Source organism: Pristiophorus japonicus, unplaced genomic scaffold (assembly GCF_044704955.1).
Source record: "Pristiophorus japonicus isolate sPriJap1 unplaced genomic scaffold, sPriJap1.hap1 HAP1_SCAFFOLD_621, whole genome shotgun sequence".
Taxonomy (NCBI): domain Eukaryota; kingdom Metazoa; phylum Chordata; class Chondrichthyes; family Pristiophoridae; genus Pristiophorus; species Pristiophorus japonicus.
Genome location: NW_027254533.1, coordinates 118,211 through 123,474, shown reverse-complemented (window position 1 = coordinate 123,474; position 5,264 = coordinate 118,211).

Genomic DNA, 5,264 nt, shown 5'->3' with positions numbered 1-5,264 from the left:
CATCTTTCCCGGGCCAGATGGGCTTGGTCGCGGCGACCCCGGCACTGGACCAAAAAGTCCCGGAGTTCCTTTACAGGAATGAGGAGGGTCTCAGCGGCGGCCGCGAGCAGATCCACCGCCTCACTGGCGATGGTCTCTAGATCTTCTCCTGCGTCCCCCACCGAGTCTCCGTCCCCCTCCGGGAGGTCGCCGCCAGCAGCCGGCCCATCGACCGCACGAGGTACGGCAAACGGCCCGGCCACTCCATCCGACCCTGGCTCTGCCCCGATCCCACCCCCAGGATCATCGGCAGAGGAGTCCCCACTGAGCATTTTTAAAAGTGGTGCTGGGTCGGGAAGCGACAGCGGAAGCGGTTCCTCCTCCGCCCCAGGAGCCGGGGAACACGGAGAGACCTGGTTTAGGAAATTCTCCAGGTCCACCAAGTATCCCAGCTCCAAAGTAGGGGGCGAGGGTTGTTGTTCTTCCCCCTCCCCGCCGCCTCCCCCCGGCCCAGCGTGTGGATGTATATTACAGTTGTCTGCAGTGTCAGCTTCTGCCGACTCGAGCAAATCCCGGGGGAAGTTGGGTAATAGCTGGGCGGCCTCAGGTTCGGCCTTTTCGGCCTCGCCCGCCTCAGTCCCCGGGACGCTCGACCCGGCGGCTACGGATTCTTCCGCTGGCCCCACGCCCCCCACGACAGGCAGATCTTCCACATCATCCCCGGGAGGCAGCGGCTGGGCAGCCTCGACTGCCTCACCCTCCCCGGGGACAGATTCCTCTCGCCTACAGCGCAGTTCGGGGGCGCTGGTGGGGGACGCGGGACACGCGACGGGCACCGACTCCTCCGCGGAGGGATGTTGTTCTCCCTCCACCTCATTGGAGCGGCGCCTCCTTTTTTTCCTGGGGGTGCGCGGAGGCATGGAGACCCCCATGTCTGCCGAGGCCTCCCGCTCCACTCCCCCCTTTTTCTTGTCTTGCCCACGCCCGAACGCCTCGGTGATACTAGTCAAGGGCTCGGGCACGGGCTCAGGGCACCCCGCGCTCGCCGGTGACGGGGTTTGGCCGAGCGCGGTAAACAAGTTGTTTGGCGCACCGAGGGGATGTTTCGCCTTCTTCCGCGCCTTCTTTCCGGCCGTGAAAACAAAGGCCCCCGATGATGCCCGCGCACCTATGGCTCCCGGCAAGTGGATGCTACTAGGGGGAGGGGTGGCGGCGGCGCCAGCCTTGGCCGCCTTCGGTGGTTTGGCAGCCTTGTTGGCGGGGCAGTTCTTGCGAACATGCCCCACCTCCCTGCAGGCATGGCACCGCACGCCGTCCGACGTCCAGAAGACGCGGTAGGCAGTCCCCTCGTGCACCACATTAAAATTCCCCTCCGTCGTCTCCTCCCGCGCCAGCCAGACAAAGAGCTGGCGGCGGAAGGAGAACACATGGCGCAGGCTGGTCTCCCTGAGGCCGAGCGGTATGGGGTTGATCCCTGACCTTACCTCCCCCAGTTGATGTAGGTGAGGGAGGAGGAGCTCAGCGGGAACAAAGGGCGGGACGTTTGAAATGATGACCCTCTGCGTGGTGACCTCGAGAGGGTCCACTGGCAGGAAAGTCCCGCCCACCGTGAGCCCCTTTTCAAGGGCCAGGGACACCGGTCGCTCCGACCCCAGGAAGAACACGGCCTTCCCAGACATCTTGGAGGCTGCAACAATGGCCGAGGGGCCGACTACCCCAGCCATCGCCCGCACGCACTCCTCAATGCTCATTGTGGGGTGAGTGTAGCCCTTGACCCCGTGTTTTTTAGTTATCAGTCTGAATGGTGGCAGGGCAACAGGAGGCGCAGGAGGCGCCGTGGATGTGGACGCCGCCTGCGCATAATTCCTAGCTGGCCCTGCCACCAGCGTGGATGGTGTCGCCATCACGGGGTCACTTTAAGGGCGACACCCACCCCAAAGTCACAGGCCTTAATGGTCTTAACTGGCCTTGTTTAAGTTTTTAACAGCGGGAGCTCTGAAAGAGGCACACCTCTCCCCTAATTTGCAATTGGGGAGGGGCCTTGCTCCCTCTGCTCAGTTGTCTTAATTGTTCTTGTCTTTTTTTCCCAATTGGGAGGAAAGGCTCTCAGAGAGAGAGGGGGGAGACAGAGAGAGAGACAGAGTGATGGGGTGTGGGAAAGAGGGAGGCTGCAAGGGCAGGTCTCCCTTCACAGTAATGGGTGGGTGCACTCCCCAGATGGCAAACAAAACAGTCTTTGGGGTGATCTTCGGCTGGGGGGAGAAGATGTCTTCACCTGGGGCAGCTGGAGCCACACAGGTACACACTCCCAACGATGTTAATTAGGGTGATTCAGTTTCTTCAGCCTGGTAGCTCCAGCTATCCCAGGCTAGGCAATTGGGTGAGGGGTGCTTCAGTGGTGTGTGGGCCTAGCTGTAGGCAAGACCCCCACACACACTTCCACACACACCCCCCCCCCGCGGTGTTCTGGCCCTCGATTGGTCTTCTTTCCTCCCCCCACCGATACAACAAAGTCTATTTGGTGAATGCACCAAAACACACCCACCTTTGGCTGAAGAAGTCTTTCCCTCCTTCCACACTGGTAAGTTGTTGTTCTTTTTTCCACCTCTTTCCAACTCTTTGTTGAAATAATGAAGGTGTTGCAGTCTTCTGCTCTAATCCTCTCACTCTAGATGAATGCTAATGAAGCCCCTTCCTACCTCCTGTTCCTGGGCTGGTCTCAGGGCTCACTCCAGGCCTTCCAGACAGAAGCTAAAGCAGGGAGTTCCTTCTCTCAAAGCAGCCAGGCTCCAAGTGCATAGGCCACGCCTCCAAAGCTCCAACATTGGTCCTTGTGCATGAAACTCTTTTTGGGAGTAAACAAAAAACATTAAACCGTGCCCCCCCCCCCCGATCTGGGGGAAACACCAAACATTTACAGGCCCTTTTATTTTTTGTGGTATTTTTTGGGGAGTTTTTTTTGGCACAAAAACATATTTTTTCTCCAAGTGCCCCCTATAAAAGGGGAGGGGGACACTAAAAGCACCGGCAATTAATGTTAGTTTGCAGGTGCAGCAGGTAATCAGGAAGGCGAATGGAATGTTGACATTCATTGCCAGAGAGATGGAGTACAAAAGCAGGGAGGTCCTTCTGCAACTGTATAGGGTATTGGTGAGGCCGCACCTGGAGTACTGTGTGCAGTTTTGGTCACCTTACTTAAGGAAGGATATACTAGCTTTGGAGGGGGTACAGAGACGATTCACGAGGCTGATTCAGGAGATGATAGGGTTACCTTATGATGATAGATTGAGTAGACTGGGTCTTTACTCGTTGGAGTTCAGAAGGATGAGGGGTGATCGATAGAAACATTTAAAACAATGAAAGGCATAGACAAGATAGAGCAGAGAGGTTGTTTCCACTGCTCGGGGAGACTATAACTAGAGGGCACAGCCTCAAAATACAGGGGAGCCAATTTAAAACTCAGTTGAGAAGGAATTTCTTCTCCCACAGAGTTGTGAATCGGTGGAATTATCTGCAAAGGGGAGGAATTGAGGATAGCTCATTGAATGTATTCAATTCACAGAAAGATAGATTTTTAACCAATAAGGGAATTAAGAGTTATGGGGAGCGGGCGGGTAAGTGGAGCTGAGTCCACGGCCAGATCAGCCATGATCTTGTTGAATGGCGGAGCAGGCTCCAGATGCAAGATGGCCTACTCCTGTTCCTAATTCTCATGTTCTTATGTTCTTATGAAGGTGTCCATCAGAACAAGGAAAATGCTTTACCACTGGATTTATTGACGGTTCTGTTGGTGATTATCAATGGGATCGCTTCATGTCCCACCACACAGGAGTGAGAGGCGCCGCTGGCCCACTCCTCGGCTGCAATGTATAGCAGGCTGTACATGAAGAAGGAGCTGCTACCGTTCTCCGCCATCACCTCGGTGTTCTTGTAGTTGCGGGGATCCACCGGCTTGTCATTGACGGTCCATTTGACGAAGATTTTTCGGGGGGAGAACCTCTCACTAAGCAGGTGAGGCTGACCAACCTCTGAGCAGAGACTTCTGCTGAGGGCAGGAGGACAGACACGGCTGGTTCCCGCGGATCTTTCGCTGTAGAACAGTAACAACAAAGGCCAATGAACTGGATAGTTCCAGAGACAATGGGGGAATTTCAACCCAATACAGCGGGCGGGTTTTGGGCGTGGAGGTTGTTAAATTGGTAAAAATTAGAATCCCTACCTCAACTCGCCTACTTCCAGTTGTAATATTATATTTGAGTAATATATTTAAATGAGACTTGAATCCTCTATTTTAACCACCATTTGGTGTTTAACAGTCGTTGGTCCGGTTTGACACACTGTGTAAATCTCAGCAGTTACAGCAAGGTGGGGATTGCTGCTCCCAGGTGGTAATTGCCCTTACACCTACCTCCTGGATCCAGGATCCGCGACCTCCTCACTCGGCTTCCAATCCTCCCGTTTTCACTGGTGGCCTGTGAGACCAACGCCCACAACTCGCCTTCCTCATTTAAATTCAGCCAATTTCCGGTGGTTAGATGTGAGAGAAATGGACACCGCGTTGAATTTTGACGCTTTTCCTTTTCCCCTCTGTTGCCTCTCTGGTTTTCCATCCCTTATCCGAGGGAACGTAATCTTTCTCTCTGAAATCTTGAAGCATTGGACTGGAAAATGACAAAGAATTTAATGCACAGAACGAGGAGATTTGGCCAACTGGTCTATGCCGGTGGTTGTGATCCACACAAGCCTCCTCCGAGCCCACTTCATCTAAACCTAATAATATACCGTTCTATTTCTTTCTCGCTCATGGACTTATCCAGTTTCCCCTAAAATACATAATGTCAGGTCCCAGAGTGCTGAGTTGGTGGAATTACCAACCTGAATGATCAGAGTAGCCATTAAACACTTTATATAATCAATTGGCCCTTGCACACGCATCGAAATTGTCGCAGTGTCTTACTTATTGCAACAATCTCCCCGCTCACCCTTTTCCTTGTGGATGGAATCTCTGAGAGGAGTCGGCATATCCTGATGGCTCACCACGCAGTAGAACTTATTCCCACTCAGCCAGTCTTGTGTCGAGATGTTTTAGTTGCTGATCACACTGTTGGGATCCTCTCCGGGTTGGACGGCAATCTCTGATTTCAAAGACTCGTTTTTTCGTGTCCAGGTCACGGTGAGCCCATAAGGAGCGTTAGACACGACGCACGTTAAGGTCACCGTCGCCTCCAGTAAAACCTGTTCCAGTGACGGTGGGCGAAGAGTGATTTTTAATCGCTGCATGGGAA